This window comes from Palaemon carinicauda, chromosome 18 (genome assembly GCF_036898095.1).
Source record: "Palaemon carinicauda isolate YSFRI2023 chromosome 18, ASM3689809v2, whole genome shotgun sequence".
NCBI classification, from domain to species: domain Eukaryota; kingdom Metazoa; phylum Arthropoda; class Malacostraca; order Decapoda; family Palaemonidae; genus Palaemon; species Palaemon carinicauda.
This window is the reverse complement of record NC_090742.1, coordinates 83,744,638-83,754,637: the sequence shown is the minus strand read 5'-3', so window position 1 is coordinate 83,754,637 and position 10,000 is coordinate 83,744,638. Positions and strand designations below refer to the sequence as shown.

The 10,000-nt window shown below is 44.5% G+C and overlaps 1 long non-coding RNA gene and 1 pseudogene across 1 annotated transcript in view; both read left to right on the top strand.

Moving 5' to 3' along the window:
* LOC137657122 (uncharacterized) overlaps nt 1–10,000 on the top strand; it is a 694,375-nt gene that overhangs the window by 382,435 nt on the left and 301,940 nt on the right. The gene's annotated exons all lie outside the window — the stretch shown is intronic.
* LOC137657121 (uncharacterized) lies at nt 5,313–6,793 on the top strand (annotated as a pseudogene).

Sequence of the window (10,000 nt, the reverse complement as noted above, 5' to 3'; positions counted from 1 at the left end):
CCAAACGATGCAGGGCTAGATGCTGAACCTGACAAACACTAGGACCCCTGTTGCCTTGATATGGTGATAAATACCATGTTTGGCAGGAACCATGGGCGTTTGGCGAAGTTCTGGATGGAAGACTTGCAGTACAACATGAGGAGGTGGGCCTAGGCATCTGTGGGTGCCCTGATGAGTGCAAGGTCATATGAGACAGGTTAAAGAGGTGATGACGAGTATGAGTCTGTATTGACTAAACGTTGATGTGTCGCATCAACAAGGAGGTGGAAATGGGTGAGGAATTCTACAAGTAATGGCAATGTTATGTCGGCAATAAGGAACTTCAATGATATTTGGCACTCCCAAATGATACTGTGAATGTCTTGTAACTTTGGGTGGGGATTTCAGATCCATTGGCTGCTACCAGGTGAATGTCAGCAGGCTTAGAATGACTACTTTGAGTCGTGGAGAGTAACATTGGTAGGAAATGGCAAGCACTATTGTCCACAAAAAAACCACGCACCTGTATCTCAATAATGTAAAAAGAAAACATTAGTGACAGGGGAGGCCACCGCCACAAGCAATGGCCTACTTAAAAGTTTTTTGGGCACAATTGTCAGCGCATTTTTTCCAATCAGCCTCAAATCTGGAGTAGTACTAGCAGAACTGTGACTGATGGGCTTCAGTAAGTGGTTTTAAAAGTCCTTAGCTGGGATGTGAGCAAGGGGCAGCATATGTGGATTGTGGGCAGCTTTGTTGCTGCTCCGGCATGTCATCGGGAAGGCATCTGTGTCCTACCAGATTTACATCAGCGTCGTCAGTGTTGAATAGTTGTCCTGTTTTTCAGGCGTGGAGTTCTTGATGAAGGTCTCGAAGGTGGTGAAGTGGCTGTCCATAAGGGCATCTGTATAGATATCTAACGTTATGCTGTATATTATTTACATTATGTACAGTTTATGAACATTAATGTACATTTGCTTTATTATTATTTAGTAGAAGAATGATATTTATTTCCATTTATCTTTTCCCATTACACATACTGTAAGACCACTTTTTCATTATGCATCGTGGCAACAATGTAATTATGTGTGTCAACACTGCTTTTCTTTCCGCCATGTGCATATAGTAGTCAGTCGTTGTTCAGTGGTCAATGTATCGACAAGTATGGACCTGCTTCCCGCTGCTGTCACATTTATGTCCGTTTATTTTCATTATACAAGATTTTAAAGAACCTACTAGTTTAACTTGTCACCCTCCATTCCATTTATCGCATGGATGTATGTGGCAGTATCACACACATGGCGCAGTGAGTAGGATGACATTATGGATTCCAAGACGACGACGCCATTGCTGTTTACTTCTCGTCTCGCACATTTGATCCCTTACAGTGACTCCAGATTTTAACTACAGTGTCTCTTAAGAATGAGAGTGTTTGTGCAGTGCAGGTTTAGAGTGTCAGTGTGTTACAGTGCTGTGTTGTATTGTGTTAGTGTCCTTGCCAACCTTTTTTTTAGGACATTTGAACTGTAGCGCCATTTTTCTCAGCAGCCCCACTACCAGCCCTCCCTCTTTCGTGCATCGATGGTGACTGAGGCCCGAGGCTCACGCCCAGAGGCACGCTCACCCCACCCGTCTACCCTCTGATCGCAACACACACTCGCTCATCTCACCCAACTGCCGCTTATTTCACAAGCTCACTGACAAACATTGTAATTTTTAACTATCCAAAGGGCTTTCTTTCGCTCACATACAGCGATTTGGATATTTTTCTGGCTCTCTACAGATCTCAAGCTCTCTTGCGACACCAAACTCAATATGGCTCAGCAAGAGAAACAGCTAATTGATTTAATGGATCAGACAGAGGATCAGGCAGAGGATCAAACGGAGGGTTTAATGGCAGACGAAGTACCTGTGCACCTCCCCACTGCCGATGAAGATACCAGCACCACTCTCCCTCCTCCCCTGACTCCCAATAAGTCAGGAGACCACAATAATGATATACTACATCTCATCCATTTTCTACAGACTTCCAGCAGGCAAGAACAAGACTGGCGACAACAAGAGGAGCAGACCTTCAGACTACAGATTGTGCAATCAAGACAGGAAGACAACCAGCGGTTCATGTCCCTTTTCTCCTTGCTATCAGGACAGATTGCGTCATCGTACCCCCAGCAACCTAACCCCATAATTGCACCTCCTGTTACACCTGTTCCCCCAACCCCTGGCTTCTCAGTGCATACACCTACAACTTCTATCAAGCCCACGGTCCATCCCCCACCTCTCTTGCAACAAAATGCAACGTATCAAGTGTTTTGCCAATGGAGACTCCGTTTTGAGGATTATGGAGCATTAGTTGGACTTGATAGATTACATCAAACTTCCCAGCTGATTCACCTGAGAACCTGCATCTCCCTGGACGTCCAGCGCCTGCTTGCGCATACACTGGGCATCCCTCCCAACACATCACTATCCCTTACAGAAGTGTTGGATACACTGCAGAAGCACTTTCGCAGCCTTAGAAATGAAGCCTTACGATGCAGGGAATTGTTGTCCTGTAAACAGGCTGTCGGAGAATCATTTGCAGAATACTACGCACGCCTCAAGGATCTCGCAGATGAAGTGGACTTATGCACTGGCAACCCCATATTTTGCACTGAACGGCAATTGCAGATGGTAATTTTGATGGGTGTGAGAGGCGAAGAGTTAATACAATGCCTTATCCCCCTCCAACCCTCATCTACCCTCGCAGACTTTGTGACATGCTGCCGCTCCTATGAATCTACACGTGCAACTGCATCAGCCATTGCATTTTCCCCTAGCCAAGTCAACGCAGTATCTATATACAAGAAGAACCAGCGTCTACAGAAGAGGACTTCTCATCGATCTCCTGATCAACGTTCTCACCAGTCTCATAACAGTGACCATTGTCAATATTGCTCTCGCAAACACGATTCCGGACAATGCCCAGCCACTGGTGCATCGTGCAATAACTGTGGACGAACAGGTCATTGGGTCCGCACTCAGAAATGCCCTGCTAAGGAAGCTCAGTGCAATAGCTGCAAGAAACAGGGACATTTTGTGAAGATTTGTATGTCTACCAAGAAAAGTCAGACTGGGTATACAGCTTCACCTCCTACTACTAAGTCAAACACCAGCTGCCGTTTCGTGGGTGATAATTCGGGTAGTGAGTCCCCCACACCAGTCACTGTCGTTCTGTCATTTGGTGATATATCATCACATATCCAGCTAATCCCCGATACAGGAGCAGATATCACAGTGATTGGCACCATACATTTGGATGCACTCTGCATACCTCGGACAAGCCTTGAACCTTCACCCATGACAGACGTCGTGACAGCAGATGGATCCCCCATGACACCGGCTGTAGGATACTTCCAGGGAAAACTTCGTCTTGGCAACAAGTCTTGCTCAGCAACCATACATGTTCATGAGGATATCCAGACTCCTCTCCTCTCTCGTGAACATTGCCGAGCCCTTGCCATAGTGTCACCGGACTTCCCGAAGCCTATTCTCAAGGTAACACATGTCAACAGATGCGCTCAGTTTCCTACCTCTGCCATGAAGTCACCCACAGCTATTAAGGACTATTTTCTTCGGCACTTCAGTGACGTCCTCATATCCTAGAAGGATGTACAAACCCAGCCACTAAAGAAAATGGCAGGCCCGCCAATGAGGATTCACCTGAAACCTGGCGCTACACCGTTCGCTGTCCATACGCCCAGGCCCATTCCGTTTGCTCTCAAAGATCAAGTGAAAGAAGAACTTGACTCCTTAGTGCAACAAGGAATCATCAGACCAGCAGGCGACAAACCCTCTGAATGGTGCCATCCTATGGTCTTGGTACCCAAGGACAAAGGTGTGCGCATCACTGTGGATCACACCCATCTGAATTCTCAGGTAGTCCGGCCTACACACCCATCACCAACGCCCCATGATGCTATCCGCAACATCTCTCCTACTGCGAAGTACTTCATCACAGCGGATGCCCTGCATGGCTATTGGCAAATGGAGTTGGCAGAAGAGGACCGCCACCTGACTACATTTATAACTCTGTACAGAAGATGCCAGCACTGTCGCGGCCCAGTGGGATTTTCAACAACAGGTGATGCATACTGCCTCCGTGGAGATATGGCACTACAAGGTGTTCCCAACTGTGTGAAGGTTGTAGATGATATCCTCCTTTCCGACGAGGATCTCCCTTCCCACCTACAACACATGCACTAGATGCTGACCAGATGCCGTCAATATGGCATCACCCTCAACAAGGATAAGTTCACTGTAGCCTCCCCTAAAGTTAACTTTTTTGGTTATGTCTTATCATCCGATGGTATTGCAGCAGACCCTGACAAGGTATCAGCCATACGGGACTTTCCTATACCATCTAATGTCACAGATGTCAGGTCGTTTATGGGTCTTGTCAATCAACTTGCCGACTTCACTCCAGACATCGCAGCAGCAGCACAACCCCTACGCCCACTTATGAGCCCCAAACGCTCATTCGTCTGGACGCCCGACCATGAGCGAGCATTTAAGAAAGTCAAGACAGCTCTGACTTCACCTCCTGTCCTAGCACCCTTCAATCCTGCCTCCCCTGTAGTTCTACAAACAGATGCCTCACGCCTATATGGTCTCGGCTATGCCCTACTTCAAGATAACGGCCGAGGTCAGATGCGTCTCGTCCAGTGTGGCTCTCGTTTCCTTACAGATACTGAGACTCGTTATGCCACCATAGAGCTGGAGCTACGTGCAGTCACTTGGGCTATAGCTAAGTGCCGCCTATACTTGTCCGGAGTTCAGCATTTTACCTTAATGATTGATCATCGTCCCTTGATACTGATTCTCAATCACTACACTCTGGATGCTATTGAGAATCCACGGCTTCAACGTCTCAAGATGGAAGTGGCCCCCTACATCTTCAGTGCAGTATGGCACGCAGGGAAACAACTTTGCATACCAGACGCCCTATCTCGCTCCCCAACCAGTCGCCCCACACCTGAAGATGAAGAAGAATGCACTACTTCGACTGCACATGTCAGGCGTATCATTGCTAGCACCGCCACTTCTACTGACGACCAGGCAACAGGACCCATCATCGAAGAGGATAAGTCTCTTCAAGAATTCCGCATGGCCGCATCTCAGGATCAAGATTACAGTCGTCTCGTTCACTACGTATCCAACGGCTTTCCCACCAACTGCTATGATCTCCACGCTTATGCCCTCCCGTATTGGAAGCTGCAGGACAACCTTTACGCGGATGGAGAGTTGGTATTGTATGGACCCTGGATCGTCATCCCTGCAACTCTCGGTCGACGCACCTTGGATCGACTCCACGACAGCCACCGAGGGACTGAAGCTACTCGACGTCATGCAATGTAGACAGTATTCTGGCCAGGCATCAATGCAGATATTAAGAGTAAAGTAGAAAGCTGTGAGGCCTGCCAACAGCTTCTCCCTAGACAGCAATAGGAACCTTACATGTGTGATGACCACCCATCCTGGCCCTTTGAAAGTGTGTCGGCCGACTTCTTCCACGTAGCAGGAAAACCCTTCCTTGTTATTGCTGATAGACTTTCAGGCTGGCCTGTGGTTGTTCCCTGTGGACGTGACACAACTACAGCCATAGTTACAAAAATGTTCTGTGTTTTCTTCCGCGAGGTTGGTGTTCCACTCCGCTTACGAACTGATGGAGGACCCCCATTTTCCAGCCACGACTTCAAGCAATTTGCCGACCGCTGGGGAGTTCATCACATCATCACATCTCCACATTACCCTCAGTCTAATGGACACACAGAAGATGCCATGGAAGCTGTTAAACACCTTATCCTCAAGACCGCCCCATTCGGGAACATAGATTGTGAAGCCTTTGATAGAGGACTGTCGGAGCTTCGGAATACACCGAACCCTGCTGGATGCTCCCCTGCGTAGATTCTCTATGGCCATCCTCTCCGCACTTGTGTTCCAGCCCACCCCAGATCATTCAAAGAGGAGTGGCAAACTAAGACCGAAGATTACAACCGCCGCACGGCTGCCCAAACCGACCAGGCCGTGAGCTTTTACAACTCTCATGCCCGCCATCTACCCAAGTTCGCCATCGGCCAACGAGTCAGGATACAGGACGCAACGACACTTCGATGGGAAAAGATTGGTATCGTGATGGGCCGCGGAATGTCCAGAAAGTACGAAGTACGCCTTCCAAGTGGTCGTGTATGGTTTCGAAACCGACGACATTTACGCCCAGTGGCTAATATAAGTGAGGACCCCTCTCCCCAAGACCCTGTGTCCCCTTGTTCTGGCCAGGAAAGAGAGCCATCATCCGAACCCTCCAATGTCCCTCGTCATTCACCTCGACTAGCTCAGAGAAATTACCGTTCCGCTCGAGACACTGCTACGAGCGTAAAGGGGGAGGGAGTTGTATAGATATCTAATGTTATGCTGTATATTATTTACATTATGTACAGTTTATGAACATTAATGTACATTTGCTTTATTATTATTTTGTAGAAGAATGATATTTATTTCCATTTATCTTTTCCCATTACACATACTGTAAGACCACTTTTTCATTATGCATCGTGGCAACAATGTAATTATATGTGTCAACACTGCTTTTCTTTCCGCCATGTGCATATAGTAGTCAGTTGTTGTTCAGTGGTCACTGTATCGACAAGCATGGACCTGCTTCCCGCTGCTGTCACATTTATGTCCGTTTATCTTCATTATACAAGATTTTAAAGAACCTACTAGTTTAACTTGTCACCCTCCATTCCATTTATCGCATGGATGTATGAGGCAGTATCACACTTAGCATCAACATAGTCATCAGGTCCTTCATGGGTAAGGTATCTACATCAGGGATGGAGGCATGTATAGGTTTGGGTAGGCGTCATATCCAAATGGCACGAAGTAGGTTCACTTCCCGAGGAGAGGCGTCTGCGGCAGGTTGCGGTAGAACAATATTGGTCATTTCTCTGAGGGCGAGCGAAGCCTTTTGGTCCCCGAACGGCTGTTAAGAGAGCTTAAAAAGCTTAACTATAAGGGGGACTGGCGATGGTGAGTACTGCTCCAGGAGGTATGGGGGTATTAGGGCATCCCCTTGGTCTTAAAACCAATGGGAGTTTCGCAAAAAGTGTCCTCGGGGATTGTCGCGATGATAGTCTACTTTGCTGATTGAGTGAGTCATGTCCTTCATGTGAAACTGAACTTTAGCGTGCTGAAACCGGGCGAACGTTGCTATGATGGCAAAGGGTGGTGGTTTCATCGAGGAGGTGTGGGTCAAAGAGTCAGGGCCGGTGAGCGGCACCATAAAAAGGGTAGGGCGCAGCGATGGTCGGAAAGAAAGATTGTGAGGTGCTGTTCTTCTGGTGATCAATTGTCGCAAGGTAGCTGTTAGGTACTAACAGAAAGGTGAGGTGAATGTAAGTGACTTTATTTAACCAATAACAATTTTATATACAAACAGATGAGAGCAACAATGGAACAAAATTTCCAACAATGTGACACATGCAATGGCATGCTTCAACAGGTTTCGCTATTATCAGTGCAGGAGAGAGAGAAAAATGAAAAAAAATAGCATTACAGTGTGAGTGTGTATGAAAGACGTTTCTTTGGTAGCATCTCAAGGTATCATAAGGCTTTTCTTAAGCAATAGAAACACACACATACAGGCATATACTGTATAACGTGTACGTTTCCTTGAAATAACTAAAAACTGGACTCCCTATGAATACTGATCCTTCATGATCGCAAGCCCTATTTGTAGGGACATAAAAAGTCACATTTCACATGTACCAGTATTATTATTAGTGTATGTACCATTTACTGCATTATCATGATTATTATTATTGTACGTATCATTAACTGCATTATGTACTTTCAATCATTATTTCAGATGTTGCATGTCAGTAGATTAATTCCTGTAATGTTATTGATATGATATGGCAACATTGAGTCAGCATTGGCAACACCTATCTGTTGTGTTCCCATGATGTAGTCTGTTTGTCTTCGTCCCCTTAGCTGATAAGTTATCTTTTCTTGTATCCCACGTATATTGTGTATTTACTCTAATAGACATTGAGAACCTACTTTTTAATTTGTATTCTTGCCCCACCAATTAAGGTTAAGGAAGTTACCAACACGTACACTATTTAGACCTTATAAAGTGAATCATGTTCAGATATTTCAAAGAACCTCAAGCTCTTGTCCTTTACTTCAAATGTCGTCGATACCAATATGGTGTTTCACCATATGAGTAAAAAAACTCAAACTACGGGCGTTACCTTAACCGAAAAACCTCTCTTGAAATCGATGTCGCTACATCTGCTTCCTTCCCTATTTATATTAATCACCCAGGAATTCGTTCAGTCCAATCCCCTTCCTATAAACAGCTCCCTGACCTTCAGATTCAATGCAAATCATCAGTCTTTCTCTAAACCACCTCCTCTTTCTTAATCTTGACTGAAGCCAGTTATTGTAGAGGAACAAAACCTGGGATCTTCTGCTCGGCTAAATTAATTCCTCTTCCATTTCCCTTTCCTTCATTCATATACGCCCTTGAACATCCCAATTATCTTCCCATCTCTTCTTAACTGATTCCACTAATCTCTTAAACATCTTGCGTTCCCTTCTATCTTTTCAATCGCCCTTTTCAGTAATCGTTTAACTTTCTCATTTCTTTCCCATTTCACCTTCACGTATTTTGATACAATTCCTATTTGGAATATGGCCTTTTCCGTCTTCCTATGTTTGAAATAATAAATTATATTGTAAAAAGGCCCGTAATACTTCCACTCCACTTTTCAGGCAGTGGTTACAATACATAAACCATAATTGTTGTTCTGTCTCCCTACCATGAAATTAAAAGTATACGTAAATTTACGTATTTTAATAGAAATGAAATTGTTCGCTCATCCAAATTTACTATGATATATTCTTTATTTATTTCATTTTGTAATTAAGATGGCCATGTACAACTGATTTAGAGGACGTACTTATTCTTAGAAATGTCGAAGAAATAAAATGGTTATATTTGGGTACGAACTCTAATTTGTTTGAATAAAAGTCATTATGTTAAAGTATTACCCGCCTCTCTCTCTCTCTCTCTCTCTCTCTCTCTCTCTCTCTCTCTCTCTCTCTCTCTCTCTCTCTGGTCGGACGAGAGAACGGTGGAGGTATTATCTTTTAGGTAATCGATGCATTGCTATTTCTGGTCCAGACAGAGTGATATTTTCCCCGTGAACAAAGAATCTCTTCTTTCTCTTACGGCGCTTTGCCTTCCCTCGCGAATCTAATGAACTTCTTAAATGAGGTTGAATGTGCACTTGGTCGGGAAGGGTCGATGCGTTATTTTATATAAAAAGGATTCAATAGACTGATTACCTGAATAATTGAGGTAACAAGAGACAGGCATGCACGAGCACGAACGCGCGCACACATACGCGTCGAGAGAAAGAGAGAGAGAGAGAGAGAGAAGAGAGAGAGAGAGAGAGAGAGAGAGAGTCCGTCCGTAACTGATTATTCTATTAAATTTTTTCATCAGAAATTGGGATAGATTTGTGTGCATTCTGCTAAAGAGGTGGATGTAAGAATATTTTCTAGTGTTTATGGTTTATATGTGAAATATGAATTTGAATGTTGTTGTAGTTTATTCATTTCCTTGTTTCCATGCCTCCCTGGACTATTTTTCCCTGTTGGAGCCCTTGGGGTTATAGTATCCTGCTTTTCCAATTACGGCTGTAGCTTACCTAATAATAATAATAATAATAATAATAATAATAATAATAATAATAATAATAGTTACAGAACATTTTTTTTTATGAAGTCTTGGTAAATGAGTTTAGTGCAAATGTTTCCCTAAGGTTATTTTTCAACAGATATATAAAATTTGTGTCCACGGAACGACATAAGTAAAAGGAAATGGGTGAATGAAATTACATTTTCTGTTTAATTCGACACCGTTCCAATAAGTATTGAGATATTGATAATCTTTGCTATTATCGACACA